General features: G+C 31.0%; 1 pseudogene; it reads right to left on the bottom strand.

The window, feature by feature from the left end:
* Nucleotides 1-453: 453 nt before the first annotated feature.
* On the bottom strand, nt 454-567 carry LOC129959572 (U4 spliceosomal RNA; annotated as a pseudogene).
* Nucleotides 568-16824: the final 16257 nt, after the last annotated feature.

The following is a 16824-nucleotide window of genomic DNA, read 5'->3' as shown; positions in this document are numbered from 1 at the left end:
TGACTGGTAAACATCGTTGCTTTTGGTTAATACACACCAAAAAATCACAAGATTTAAAAATCGAACTAGAAAATATGCGTCGTGTTTTTGAAAAGAAGTAAGATACATCTAAATTGAAAGCATTATAAGAACTGTTAAATGGCAATGATGCTGGAGGGAGAGGAGGTGACCCGGGACTTGCCTAGACTCGATGGTCTTTGAATTTCGACTTGAAACCCCAAGGTAATGATTAGTGAAATAATATATAACTTGAGCCTAAAGTTAAAAATGTTACAATTGTTATAACTATGGAAAAGAAATTATTAAGTACTTTAACTCTATCACTGCATTATAGAAAAGTTTTCAACTAGCAATAGTCAAGCTTCGGTATTTCGGAATGTTTTCAGCTAACTATAATCACGCCTCTGTATAAGGGAAAGTTTTCAACAAGCAATAGTCACGCCTCGGTATTGGAAAAGGTTTTCAACTAACAATTGCCACGCCTCGGTATTGGGGTAAGTTTTCAACAAGCAACTGTCACGCCTCGGTAGAACCTCATTGGCTATGACACTGTTCCTGCAACAGCATATTTCTCGAGTTACTGAAGCATTTTACGGAATGAATAGACTGGTACAAATTTCATGCGCTCGAACAGAGTCAATGTGTGCCTGCGAAAGAATTTTAAATGCATTGTGAATGATCAAAAATTGTATGCGCTCTACCGTGGTTTCAAAGTTTCATATTTTTAAGGAGTAAAATAGCAGGACAAAAAACAAACAAACAAAAAAACAACATTTACATTATGTACTAGAAATGAAAGATAAAACGGGGGCTTCTCTGAAGAATCAACCCTATTTTTGCTGAAAACTGTGATTGCTATATTATCTAATAAATAATTATAAATAGTTTAATTATTTGTTGAAATATATAGCTGTACTAATTATTTGCTAGGCCATATTATTAAAAAAGGATTTATATAGAATTATTTAGGTTTAATTTCAACTCTCACTCCCTCATCATAACGTTTTCAGGAGGGACAAGAGAGGTTCGTTTAAAATTTGCACTTCGTTCTGGAGAGTATGCAATTCATAATTTTAAACTTCAGCCAGATAAAAAAATGGGCCTCAGAATTTATTTTAGATGCAATTAATTCAATAAGTGCATTGATTAATGATTTCTGAGCACACAAGTTTTCCTTTAAAGTTATATAGATGTAATAGCACTGAAGTCAATAAAAAAGTGTACTATTCATTAAATGTTTAACGTATAAGTAAGTGTCTAGTGACTGATTCATTGCTCAATAAATGCAAATGACACCGATGAACTTTCGAAATATGCATTCGATAGTGTGACCCAGATAATTATAAATTAATTTGAAACACCATGTATTATGGATTGCTTTCTATTGAACGAAAAGGGGATGAATCACTTTCATTTAAAAATTCAGTTGTTTTGTATATGAGCACCCTCTGCCATGGATGTAAAATGTTTATCTTCGTTTAAATGCCCAATGATTCATTCATTTCTCCGTGAATGCTAAAGATTTTCATGAATTTTGGAAACAAGCATTCTCTTGTTGTAGCTAAGCACTTTAACTGGTAATTATCTGAAATACCACGCAATGTTTCCTCAGACTGTACCAGCAAGGGTCATCTCCTCTGAACTTTTGCGCATATTCACTAATAAAGATGTTATATCCCTCTAGCATAAAATTGTACACCATCGACAAGGCCGAGGACACCAAGAGTGTTCAGGTTTTTATTTTCAGAGTCCGCACCTGATAGTTTTTTGTATTCATGATATAAAGGGGGGGGGGGAAACCCCGAATGCGTATTTTGGACGCCTTTTTTTTTTTTTTTTTGGTTTATTGAAACAAAATCTGACGCAAAACTGCAATTTTGGTAAAAGGGTTACACACCAAAATTTCATTTCTTCCAAATCGTTCCATTTATGAATTATCACGCTTGCATGTATGCGAATATACAGAACGGAAGACGATCAACCTGACAACATACAACGATATTGATCTATGTATTAGAGGCTAAAACTATGCACCAAATTCCGTCCATCTAGTTTTGCTTTATAATTATCGTGTTCACTGGGTTTCCTGTGAATGAATTTTGTTTAAAATTTAATAGAAAGCTAAAAATTTGGTGCAAAAACCATGCACCAAATTTCATCCTTCTAGATCAAAGGGTTCTTTAGTTATCATGTTTACCGATAGACATATACATAATTTCAAAAATGTGTCTTTCGGAATCATGGGGTTTCAAATGTAAAGATTTGCCAACATCTCGAGTTTGAATTTTTTGGCAATTACAATATATATATATATATATATATATATATATATATATATATATATATATATGAAGATACTTCTAATTTCGTGACGTCGTTTTATTTCATTTTGAAGAAGCAAGCATATGTACAAGCGACGAGCACACAGAACGACACAGAAAGGAATGAGGGAAGAGCTCTTGGACATTTTATCCCTGGTCTTATATAACCTATGATTTTGATAGGGAAAATATTTCTTTACAGTGCTAATGTATTATGAGATTTCGATAGGGATTTTCATTACACGGGTGGACAAGGTAGGGGAAACACAGGGAGATTTTAAAAAAGAATTTGCTTGATCAGCGGTATGTTATCTCTTCACACGTAGTGTGGGAAAGTTAGATTTTAGCTGATTCAACAATTTAACAAAGCTTCTCTTGAATTAATTAAGTAGAGACAGTGGAATTGGATCACGAAATAAGAGAATATTTTAGAATGAAGTTACTATGGGCTAAATTAAGATGAAGTTATTATGAAAATTAATTAAATTGAAATTAGAGTTAAAATATCATTACATATATATATAATTCAGTTCATTTCAGTATCTTGAAACTACCATTTTTCGACGATAAAATCTCTCTAAGGGGTGAGTTGCGGGAAGGATGAGTGCATTTCCGGAATTCATTCTTTGACCTTGGTTTCAGCCCCATTAGGTACTCTTTTTTCACGTGTATGTAACTGCCGAACTATTCTGATCGTACTATTTTATTGTAACTCAAAATTCTCAATTGATTGCTTATTTGGCTAGTTTCATTCGAAAAAAATTTCAAAGATGGGACTAAAGATATTTTGTATACTATCATTAAATGTGACTTAGATTATCTACCGTTGTTAATCTCGAAATGTTATAAAAAATTCAATAACATGCACAAAAAAAAGTATTTTAACCTAAAAAAATTATTATCAATTTGTAAAGGCGGCGTCCTTGCATAAGGGTAGCGCATCTTCCCAGTGATCTGGGCATCCCGGGTTCGAATCCCGGTTGGGGCCTGGTTGTTATTCATCTGTGTTCTATCTGTGAGGTGTGTGAATGTGCCCTCCCCCATGTAAAAAGAGATTGTGGAAGCGAATGTGTGAGTTTCATCTTCATAAAGCCGCGGTCCAACGGCCGGATGATCTTCACAGATGTGGTCATAAAACTGTCACCCTTCCTTCATGATTCCCCCCCCGCCTGTGGCAGCGGACCCACGACCAGAGAAATCTTCAGACGCCACGCGTTCCCCTTTCGACCGCTCAAAACCCTCAGTTTCTTTGACTCCCTTCCCCCCCCCCATAGCCCAAACAAATTTTCCGGTTCTTTGATGTTTATCCATCTACCGACATTTTGCGGGAAGCTACAGGCGTACCACGGGCGACGGGGGAGTGTGGTCCCCCAGTGGGTTGAATGTCAGATTTATGACCAAATCCGTGAGGTGGCAGGTCGTTGGACCGCCGCTTAAGAGTTAGAAGTCGGACTTCTGCCCTCGGGTACTCAGGGATCTTTACTCTCAGAAGCTACCGCCTTCCTCCCCTTTCCGTGGTAACGCGGACACAACATCATCATTAATTTGTAAAAAACTTAATTACCCAATTTTAAGTATTTTATTGTGAATCTATTTTGGACAATATTACGAATTACCTGCAGTTTTTACGCCTTCCATGTTAGTGTAAAATCCGAGTTCACCTTATTGATGTAAGCACCTCATTTCATCTTTCAATTCACATCTATTTTGACTACATAGACACATCCTGACGCATGCGCAAAAACGCGGAGATTTTAGAATCCGAGAATGAAAAGTACAACAGGCAATACTTTTCGTGTACTTAATATATGAGAGAGTAAAAACTGAAAGATTAAAAGGAAAATGCTTTGCATGCCAAAGTTCAGCTACTTTGTCAGTTAACGCATATTTGTAACTAATGTGGAATCCGTGTTTTTATTTTGTCTAGTAAACGGGGAAGGTAGCTTTGGAGTTTTGTGGCACAAAGTCTGTTAAACAAGGAAGAAGAAAATTAATTATGTCGACAAATATAAATAACATGATAGACATGAAAAATCAACGATAAAATTTTACCAAGCAAAAATAGTCGCAGCATTTCTATTTCATTCGTATCTACTAGTTCAGATTTCATTCCTTTCATCCTACTTAACGTGTGTGAAAAAATAAATATTTTCCTATCACAAGAAAATGCTTCGCTGTGATTTAATTAACTTATGAAATGAGATTTATACTTAGAAGCGAAAAGTAATGTGGATATGTGGAATCAATGAAAAAAAAATAATAACTCTGCATTTGTATATTAATTGAAGTTGCTTCGTCTTATTATTTCGTTGTTGAATGAACGCTTTCGCAGACAAATATTTAAATTGGAAATGTAGAAGAACTTTGCTTGGATAGTAATATGTCAAAAATCATTTAAAATTTATAATTAGAACGGATGTTTTGGTAAAATGAAAAATTTATATGTGAAAAATAAATTCCGAGCGTGAGTTTTTCACTTCCTTGTTGAAAAGTCTATTTTGAGATGAATTAAAATTGCTACTTTATGTATGAAAAGCGTTGTACGTCGTTTAAGATACAACAAATTTTTCGAAATATTAGAAAATAGTGACTTTATAATCTAATATGGGATGAGGTCTTTCGTATCGCCTTTTATTTTTTATCCACAAAATTTTATTAACAAAAAATTTCGAAAACTGAATTAATTTGAAAGACATGTTTAAGCTGCACAATATGAGCTAAAATACAGTCCTTTGGTTTTATTAAAGGACAAAATTAGAGTCGTTATAACTGGTAATAATTTCAAACGATTTGGATCGAATTTTATATTTAGATAAAGTTTGGCTTTCTAAGTCTATCTATAGTGTGTCATTCCTAAAGAAAAAAAAGGCGACTTTACTCACACGCGCATTTTATTTTATTTTTAAAATCTAATATTGAAATGTGGCTATACATGACTTGCATAAGTGTTCAGAGACGTCAGTAGTGGTTAGGGCTCGAACTCCCGTGTATTTTTCTCATGTTCGTTCCCGCATTTGCAAATCATTTAGATTTTGCTTAGCTTTAAACGAGCCTTAGGATAGAATCTTATTTAAGATTTTACAAAAAATAAATAATAAATAAATAAAATAAAAACTGTTACACATACTAGATTTTAAAATCTTGGAATATTGAAAGAAATGATTCATGAGGAAAACACATATTCCAAAATTTTAAAGGCTAAATTTGACGTTATACGAGTTCCACAAGAGAAAACTATAATAAACGAAACTAACTTAGTAAGTTAGTAACTTAAAAATAAGTCGAACGTTGAGTAAACGTTGAAAAATTCAAACGTTATCACTTTTCAGACATATGATCTAACTGATATCTTTGTACATTTTTTATACGTACATAAGAAGCGTTGTGGTGTGTTTTCGAAGTTACAACTTAGTAGAGAGGACATAACTCCTTCGACTTTCAGTGTTCGGCATAATGTAAGGCAGTGGTTGAACTCGTTTGTTCTCAGTAACGTGGTGAAGTGGGTGACGGCGGAGGTATCCCCCCCCCCTCTTCCCGCCTCCGATGAATTCCTGTGATGGCATTTCTTCTCCTCAGCAACGCAAATTTAATCCTTAAATTCATAGCGATGTAGAACTGCATCGTATGTTTAAAACTTCGTAATTCTTTATGTAGCAACGTCTGCATAGTTTTTCTTTCTTTTATTCTGTTTTTGCTAAAACTATTTTATCGTTTCCGAACGCAACTAGAATCTTTGACAGTTTATTTCTTTATCTGTGACAACTTTCAATTTTGACGTGCTGTCTGAGTACAATTTCCTTTCGGCGGGTGTTAAGAATTTGATTTAATTATATACAAAGTAATAGAAATATACAGGAAAAATAATATTCGGATAGAAACAAAGTAAGAGTAACAAATAATATTGATACTTTTGCATATACTGATAAAATGCAAGAAAAATGCAGCATTTTAGTGATGTAAAAAAACATTAATATGAAAAATCGTTTCTACATAAGTTCACTAAACCTAGAGGATCATCTCAACCTTTGCCGTCTATGGATGTACAAGACGGCGTTGGTCATTGGTCTATATTTTCAAACAGATTAAGGTGTAAAATTCCACTATGTATGGGTACCACACAGAGGTCGTGTGGTAAATGCAATATTCCTTTATGTTTAAATGTTAAAAATGTTTCATGAATTTCATATTTTGTACTGTAATGAGACGCATTATTTATGTTTGAAATAATATATTTTTGTAAGCATATATTTGTTGAATTCAAGGTGTGATTGTTCATAATGATGTTGATATATATATATATATATTGTATTTTTTCCATTAACTTCAGTCATTTTCCAGTTGATTTCAAACTGCATTATTAAAAATAAAAATCTAGCATTAAACCATTGAGAATTGTCTCCCCGATACTTTCTAGCATGCTCTCGGCCGCGGTGGCCTGGTGGTAAGGTCTTGACTTCTGAGCCGTAGGGTTTCAGGTTTGAGACCCGATTCCCCCGAAGAACCGTCATGTAAGGGGGTCTGTTGCACGTTAAATCCGTCATGCCAAACGTCCTCCCGCTGGTGTGGTGTGGAGAGGGGGGTGTCAGCTCAGGTGGCGTCCTCGACATCTGACCGCGGTTCAAAATGACGAAGTCCGTCTCCAAATAGCCCTAGTGTTGCTTTACAATGGGACGTTAATATAACTAAACTAAAAAAAAAACTACTTGCATATTCTGTAATAAAGATTTTATTCCCCTCCCTTTACATAAAATTATGGATCTATCGTGAATACATTGAAAGCCGTGAATACATTGCAAGGCATTGGTAAACAATAGTCACGAAATACAAATATTTGGCTTGAATTTAGCATTTTTACTGAATCTATCGTGCGAATATGTATTTTGAGTTTCTTTTTTACCGACTGAAAGAAAATTTAAAATGGAACTACAGTTGTAGTCTCAAGATCACATACCGAATTTCATTGATTTAAGTCATACGAAGTCAATAGTTATGAATTATTGCGTTTACAGGCATGTCAAAGTACAGAAGACAGACGGTCAATCCTTTGACGGGATTTAGTTCAAAATTTGATCAGAATCTATATTTTAGATTCTAAATTTATTCATCAAATTTTAACCATTTTGCTCTTTATGCTTTGTATTTTTCGAATTCGCTTATATACTCGAATAGCCATGCAGACAGACTTTGCCGGTCTTTTGTCAATATTTACTGGCATTATCGGAAATAATTTATTTATCGATAAAAAAAGTTGTCGACTCTGCGAGATCGTCAAAATTATGTTTTCTGCTCGGAAAAAGTGTCGATTCTGCTTTATGTGAATGTATTATGCATATTCCTTAAAATCGATTTTTCACTTAGAGATTTAAAAATAGTTTATTTTGTGTTGATAATCCCATATTTTACAACGCTTTTTTAAATATATTCATGCATCTTATCGCACAATTAATGCTATTAATATATTCATTCGAATTATTAAATCTTAAAATTATTTTTTAACGATTATTTTTAAATTTACTTTCTTTCAAATGCTAAAAATAATGCTGCTAGGCAAAAGATAATGCTGCTAAATGCAAACAGTTAAAAGAAAACAAATTACACAAAATTCGGAATTATAAAGAGGAAACACATGCCTCCAGGAAGAAATCAGCTGAGATCATATTTCATTCGAATTATTAAATCTTAAAATTATTTTTTAACGAATATTTTTAAATTTACTTTCTTTCAAATGCTAAAAATAATGCTGCTAGGCAAAAGATAATGCTGCTAAATGCAAACAGTTAAAAGAAAACAAATTACACAAAATTCGGAATTATAAAGAGGAAACACATGCCTCCAGGAAGAAATCAGCTGAGATCATATTTCATTCGAATTATTAAATCTTAAAATTATTTTTTAACGAATATTTTTAAATTTACTTTCTTTCAAATGCTAAAAATAATGCTGCTAGGCAAAAGATAATGCTGCTAAATGCAAACAGTTAAAAGAAAACAAATTACACAAAATTCGGAATTATAAAGAGGAAACACATGCCTCCAGGAAGAAATCAGCTGAGATCATATTTCATTCGAATTATTAAATCTTAAAATTATTTTTTAACGAATATTTTTAAATTTACTTTCTTTCAAATGCTAAAAATAATGCTGCTAGGCAAAAGATAATGCTGCTAAATGCAAACAGTTAAAAGAAAACAAATTACACAAAATTCGGAATTATAAAGAGGAAACACATGCCTCCAGGAAGAAATCAGCTGAGATCATATTTCATTCGAATTATTAAATCTTAAAATTATTTTTTAACGAATATTTTTAAATTTACTTTCTTTCAAATGCTAAAAATAATGCTGCTAAATGCAAACAGTTAAAAGAAAACAAATTACACAAAATTCGGAATTATAAAGAGGAAACACATGCCTCCAGGAAGAAATCAGCTGAGATCATATTTCATTCGAATTATTAAATCTTAAAATTATTTTTTAACGAATATTTTTAAATTTACTTTCTTTCAAATGCTAAAAATAATGCTGCTAGGCAAAAGATAATGCTGCTAAATGCAAACAGTTAAAAGAAAACAAATTACACAAAATTCGGAATTATAAAGAGGAAACACATGCCTCCAGGAAGAAATCAGCTGAGATCATATTTCATTCGAATTATTAAATCTTAAAATTATTTTTTAACGAATATTTTTAAATTTACTTTCTTTCAAATGCTAAAAATAATGCTGCTAGGCAAAAGATAATGCTGCTAAATGCAAACAGTTAAAAGAAAACAAATTACACAAAATTCGGAATTATAAAGAGGAAACACATGCCTCCAGGAAGAAATCAGCTGAGATCATATTTCATTCGAATTATTAAATCTTAAAATTATTTTTTAACGATTATTTTTAAATTTACTTTCTTTCAAATGCTAAAAATAATGCTGCTAGGCAAAAGATAATGCTGCTAAATGCAAACAGTTAAAAGAAAACAAATTACACAAAATTCGGAATTATAAAGAGGAAACACATGCCTCCAGGAAGAAATCAGCTGAGATCATATTTCATTCGAATTATTAAATCTTAAAATTATTTTTTAACGAATATTTTTAAATTTACTTTCTTTCAAATGCTAAAGCCTTTTCAATATGAACTCCAATATAAAATTCGACAGAATAAAATAAGAATAAAAGAAATAAGCAATTCCACATTTACTATTGAAGTGCATTTCATACGTTCTATAACACAATTACAATAAATTTATAAATAATTAAACATTTTATTAAAAGTAACAATTTCCCGTATATAGTACAGTACACTCCCGATTATCCGCGGAATTGGGTGGCGCGGCCGCCGCGGATAACAAAAATCGCGGATAATCCGAAAAAAGGTAAAAACGGGTATAGCAAAAGAGAAAACAGTCATTCCAACTTTGAAAAATCGTTTTATGTACAATAAAACGTAAAATAAACAGCAGGAAATGTTTAACTAACGCTTAATATTTTAGTATATCACTCAAAACTAACCTAAAATGCATTTTGTTAATGAAAACAGAAAAGTGCTTTGTACGTACGAGACGCGTCAAGGATACACATAAAAATTAATACATATGTACTGTTTTAATACTGTTTAATATGTACTGTTTAATAATATATTATATAATTACAAAAGCATAACTGTAAAACTACACCTTTTTGAAGAAATCAGTCATTTGTGTTTGCTTCTTGCTTTGGAAGCATTTTCTCTTTGCTTGGAAGCAAAAAAAAATTAAAAAAAAAAAAAAAAAACTTTGTGTGGCAGGCGCGGATAATCGGGAGTCTACTGTACTTTTATTCTTTCGTGCACTGATGAAAATGTTAATTTTGAATTTGCGATTCTTTTGATTTTATTATCATTGTTATCATTAATTCACTATATGTTCACTATATATTCACTAATTCACGATATGTTCACTATATATTCACTAATTCACGATATGTTCACTATATATTCACTAATTCACTATATTTAATTTATTGAGTGTACTCAGTTTTTTTTTGGAATATAAGGCTGATAATACACCAAAACAAAGAGAAAAGATCTCTGTTAACTTTAGCTTATAAAATTCTTTTTTATTTCGTAAGCGTGCTTTCAGATGTTTGATTTCTAATTGTTCTTTTTCTAATATAATTTGAAATTTCATTTAGCATTATCGTTCTATTAAGAAAATAAAAAGAAACTAATTTAAAATTTAATTTCAAATTAGTTGAACATTTATCATTTAAATTTAACTACAGCGTTGAGGTGCAGCCTTGGCTTGAACAAAATCCGGAATGATGTGTTTTCCTTTTACAAATTTTTTATCAAATACTTAGAAACGTGTGCTGAGATAAATTGCCATCACACTTGAACTGAGATCCTACTTTAAGCTGGACATTTAAAATTATAGGACGTTTTTGTACAATGTAACAATCATTTTTATAATCATAGTACAAGTTAACTTAAGTTGTAACCCTTTAAAAGGCCATTTTTTTCTAGTCATAATACAGTAAAATATTTTTAGGAATGAGACTGGCTTAAGGAAAGTGATTCATTTAACTTATCAGATAATTTTACTTTGATTAATTAATTTATTGTGTTAATTAATAATTAAGTAACAAATCAAGACACACCATTTTGTGTGAGACAAAGAACTGTAGCACCTAAGATTCTGTCTTATTGAAAAATTTGTCAGAACTTAAGCCAATCTACACAACTTCACCCAAAGATAGATGAATTTGGTGGGAAGCATACTTCCCATTGCCTTACAAAGGGTTAAAAAAATATGTATGTACCATTCACTTTGTAATTATTTTGTATTGCTATTTTTGTTTTCTTTTGTCATGAGACCCAAAATTTTTCTGGTCAGAAGCATAATAATTGGTTAAATTTTCTGGAATTATAATTTATAACATATATAAACATATGTCTGATTATTATGATGTATTTAAATAATCAAAAAAAAAATCTGCATGATAATACGAGTTCTAAACTTTAAGTTATTCTTTAGAAACATTATACATAATTATGCTCTCTTAAAAGCTACATTATCGCTGTACATACTGGATGTGTTGAAATAAAATGTATGAAATGCAGGTATGTATGTATGTAATGTATGTATGCATGTAATGTAAGTATGTATGTAATAATATGTAAAATGTATGTAAATACGTATGTAATGTATGTACAGTACACTCCCGATTATCCGCGGAATTGGGTGGCGCGGCCGCCACGGATAACAAAAATCACGGATAATCCGAAAAAAGCTAAAAACGGGTATAGCAAAAGAGAAAACAGTCATTCCAACTTTGAAACATCGTTTTATGTACAATAAAACGTAAAATAAACAGCAGGAAATGTTTAACTAACGCTTACTATTTTAGTATATCACTCAAAACTAACCTAAAATGCATTTTGTTAAGGAAAACAGAAAAGTGCTTTGTACTTACGAGAGGCGTCAAGGATGCACAGAAAAATTAATACATATGTACTGTTTTAATACTGTAATGTATTATGTAATTACAAAAGCATAAATGTAAAACTACACCTTTTAAAAGAAATCAGTCATCTGTGTTTGCTTCTTGCTTTGGAAGCATTTTCTCTTTGCTTGGAAGCAAAAAAAAAAAAAAAAACCTTAGTGCGGCAGGCGCAGATAATCCGCTCCGTGGATAACCCGCCCGCGGATAATCGGGAGTCTACTGTATGTATGTAATGTAAGTATGTATGTAATAATATGTAAAATGTATGTAAATGCGTATGTAAATGCGTATGTAATGTATGTATGTATGTATGTATGTATGTAATAATATGTAAAATGTATGTAAATGCGTATGTAATGTATGTATGTATGTATGTATGTAATAATATGTAAAATGTATGTAAATGCGTATGTAATGTATGTATGTATGTATGTATGTATGTAATAATATGTAAAATGTATGTAAATGCGTATGTAATGTATGTATGTATGTAATAATATGTAAAATATATGTAAATGCATTATAAAAATAATGATAGAGAAATAAGAATACTTAGAATGAATTGGAAAAATTCATTCTATCTTTAGCGCTACAATTCTTTAAAAAAAATATCTTGTTTTCAGCAAAGATATGCAATTTTTCAAGAAAATCAGTAAAATTGATGGTAGAATCTCTTGGACTAATTTTTTCAAAGGAATAAGGTCGTTAACATGTTGAATGACAAATGCTCCCAAATTCAGAGAAAAATGCTACTGTTGAAGATATCTGAAAAGTAACATTTAGATAACAAAATGTATCTGTTTTCAGTTTTTAAAATTTTAACATCACCAATATTTTCAACATCTTGTAAAAAATAATTTAGTATATTGAAGTTGGTTTTCAACCCTATTCAAATGAACATGAAAGATGAACGTTTTGATTAACTAATGTGGCTCTTTTCTTCAAAAGACATAGTGATCGATTTAACATTCGCAATATTATAAACAAATGTCCTCAATTAAACTTCGTTAAATTAAAGGGTAATTATATAAAGAAAAACTCTGTAAGTATTTATTATTATTCCTAAAAATAAATTTATTTTGATCGAATATTTTGTACGCATTTTTAATTTCATGAATTATGTCTTATTTTTATATTATTAATTTGTCTGTTGTTTGTTCTGTTTTCCCATTGCTTTCTAATATTTTTGATTGTATATAGTACTGTACTAAATCATGCATGCAGATTTATTACAGTACCAATTAAAAGTAAATCTGATCGAAAGTGTCATTATACGTCTCATTAAAAGCACATTTGTACTTTAGACGTCATGAAAATGTTTTTTTAAGTGGAGGGATCATTAGAGTTGTTACATTTATTACAATCTAAACCCCCTAAAAAAAGCGAGATGTTCGTCGTGTTTCTGATAGTTCGTAATTATGAAAATTATTAAAAAGTAAAAGGCAGTACAAAGGCATGTACCGTATGAGTCTAGAATGCGATTGATTATTAAAATTATTAGTTTTTCAATTTACAAAAACCGAAGAGTATATCAAAGAAAACCTTAATATTTGTGTCTATAGAATTCTGCCAGAGTTAATGGGGAAAAAAAAAAAAAAAAAAAAAACATTCTTAACGCCATACTTTGGACATCTAACCCAAGGTAGTACCGATTTCTGGAATTCTATTCCTCATTGGACATAACCAGTTTTAAGCTGTTTCGAAAGATTCGGATTGGTTGATTTGAACAATTCGCACACGGTTGCCTTTGTTCCGACATTGACAATACCCTTCTTACCCTATTCGACCACTTCAAAAACCCCTTCAACAACACATTAAGTACCCTGGCGTAAAATTCTTGACTTAAATCCCCGTACAAGGTTGAGACTTTATACAATTGATACATTCGCAATATTGAGCAGCTGTTTAAACGCTGAATCCTGATCATTATCACATAAACATAAACTCTGAATAAACATTGAACAAATATAGATATCTTTCTCTACATTTATCTAAATCTCGAGCTCTCATAAATAATTTTTTTTTTCAGAATTTTGCGCAAATTTTTATTTTAGTTGTTTTATTATATAAATAAGCTATGCCTTTTTTAAAATATCAAGTGCACATGCTAATACATGTAACCAGCCTACTAATATGCTTTGCTATAAAAATTTGCCATTTTTTAAGTATCTATCTCAAATATATACCTAAGTGATCCTTTATTACAGAATTTTGCAATTTTTAAACAACTATTTATCTAAATTAAGTTTATCGTATTCTGTTAATCTTTGTTACAGAACTTTGACATTTTTTAAGTAACTCTGTTGAAGTATTTCTATTAAGAGTCTGTTTTTGTTGTTGTTTTGAATTAATATTGCTTGAACCCTGTTAGTCTGTACATAAATGAACTGATGAGTCTTCAAATAGTCTACTCTTCCTGATTATTTCCTTTTGTTTATTAATTAATTTTTTTCTGGATTTTTAAAATTGATTACTGAAATTTGATTTCCATTTCTACATGTTTGTAGCTATCTCTCTCTCTCTCTCTCTGTATATATATAGAATTTTTGGAATTTTAAACTCGATTTAATTCATCACGGAAGGCATATTATTTACAAGGAAGAAGCGATGAGATAAGTCAGTCTACATCGCGATACAAGAGCAGAAGAGACCAAAATTTTCCCCTTCACTGGCTTTACTATGAGATTTCTTTGACTCGTGTCGTCTTAGGAAAGGAAAATTTAGGTATCTTTAAAAGAATGTGCTAAGCATTAAGGATTTTTATCCCTTCTCTTGAAACGTGGGAAAATGCTTAGACTTGCAGTTTTATAGAGCGCGTGTTAAAAGTAATTAAATAAAAAGTAGAATTTGATCAAGAAATAAGAGACCATTTTAGAATAAAGTTAATACGAGCTAAATTAAGATAAAAATAAGGAAATTAATTTCGATTTTAATTAAGAGACATCATTATATATATATATATATATATATATATATATATATATGAAGTGGAAGTCGCCAGCAGTTACAGATAAGCAGACTTACTAACCACAGCTTAGAAGTTCCTGCTCTGCTACTGTTTCCTGGTAGTTAGTTACATTAGAAAAAGCAATGAAAGCAATCCTGATCCTTTGGTTTTTAACTTATTAAAATTGTATGCCGCATCATTTAAAACAAGTTCAGATTTACTGAAAAATGTTGGAGCGATCACAATGTTCTGCTTTTAGTTCAGCGCTGTAGGATTAATATGATCTCCTTAATACTGCCAATGTGCATAACAGCTCGTAGGAGAAATTGTAAAACTAGTAGCAAAATACTCAATTTATTTTTTCTATCTCTTTTTATATTTCCTCAATTCGTTAAATAATAAACTATTTTGCTGTTTCTTTTGTTATTTTGTCCACATATTGATTATTGTTTTTTGTTATTGTTGTTTGGTTGTATGACATAGAATGAACTTGCAAATGAGACATTATGCTCACTATGACTTAGACTAATTTCTGCTATTCTTTGTATCGTTCCGCTAACTATCAGAGATAAGTTATAGGTTTAAAAGTATAGATGAAATATATCGTCAATAAATATTTTTTTTATTATGATGATTCAAAAATCCAATTTAACAAATGACACAGCATTTTTCAACAAGCTAACAGACATATCCATTGAGCACCGTCATATTTGTGATTACTTCATCAAAAACTTTGAGATGAGTATGACAGCTGTTTGATAATCCAGCAAAATACTTCAACAAGCAAGATCTCATTAAGATTCTTGGTGCAAAATGAGGGGGCAACATCCAAACGAGAACTTTTTGCAGAAAAGTGCAGCATTGGGATGAATGAACGTATAAAAGTTCTTCGGAGAATTTATTTATAAATTGTAGGATGACTAAGCGAACATATAATTATTCAACAAAAAAGAAGGGAAAAAAAAGAAGAGAGGCAGTGGAAAAAAAAACTAGTTTCAGTCACTGAACTTTCTTCTTGTACACGTGTCAAAAAAAAAAAAAAAAAAAAAAAAAAAAACACCGCAGCCTTTTTTTTTTTTGTAATTCCTTTTTCATAAACATCTTTGAAAATTGTTCAGTCTCTGCTCAATATAAACATAAAAGAAATTAATTAAATGCATGTAATATATACGCATCTTACTCATTCAAAAAAAGAAAGATAGGACTTTACGCTCCCTCTGAAATTCTAACTACGATAGAGTATCACATAATGAGCATAAAAATAAAATATTTCGCATTTCCAGAATGTTACAAATTATTTATTCGAACGCATTTTACCTGAAACCATTTCGTAACTATGAATTTAAATTGCTGTTTAAACTATTTCCTAATCTTACACTCTCTATCTCATTTGAAATTTATCGTTCAGTGAAATTTGACTCATTAAAAATGCTACTTTTAGTTGCTGATGAGTCTAATTTTAGAGTTCATTGTGATGTTAATGACGTTGAGAAAAAAAGAATTGTAAATATGAAAGTTCAAATCGAAGAATACTCGATGATTGATCGGGAAAGAATCAACCACTGCTGGAATTGTGTATTTGGGCCATAGAATATTTACTGTACGTCGGTGATCGAAGGGTAAAAGGTAGTAATTAAACCTCCCTCGGCGTGATTAACGTAAAAGTTTTTTAAAAGGACTAACTAAATGATAAAAGACTATTTCAACGTTAGCTATCAAGAAAATCATTTAACCTAGAATTTTAATTCATTTTTTTATAAATAAAATTCAGACATAATGAAATTGCTTCCCATTGACAGCACTTTTTATTTAATTTAAGAAATGTTTTATTGACAGAATAAATATTCGACACAGATTGCACATGTGCTGTGTTAAAAAATCTAATTTAACCTCTCTACATGTTGTCTGGTATTCGCTTCCAGTTCAAAACAAAATGTCTCCTTCAAAGACGAATAAATGTGATTATTTATTTTAGAGATCCGTATTGTGCATTGTAAATGTCGAAAGGAAACAAAGAATTATTTTGCATAAACATCGAAACAAATTTTATTTTTGAAAAGTGAAGATGCAGAACTTATTTAGG

Source organism: Argiope bruennichi, chromosome X1 (genome assembly GCF_947563725.1).
Source record: "Argiope bruennichi chromosome X1, qqArgBrue1.1, whole genome shotgun sequence".
In the NCBI taxonomy this organism is placed as follows: Eukaryota; Metazoa; Arthropoda; class Arachnida; order Araneae; family Araneidae; genus Argiope; species Argiope bruennichi.
This window is presented reverse-complemented; position numbering and strand designations above follow the sequence as displayed.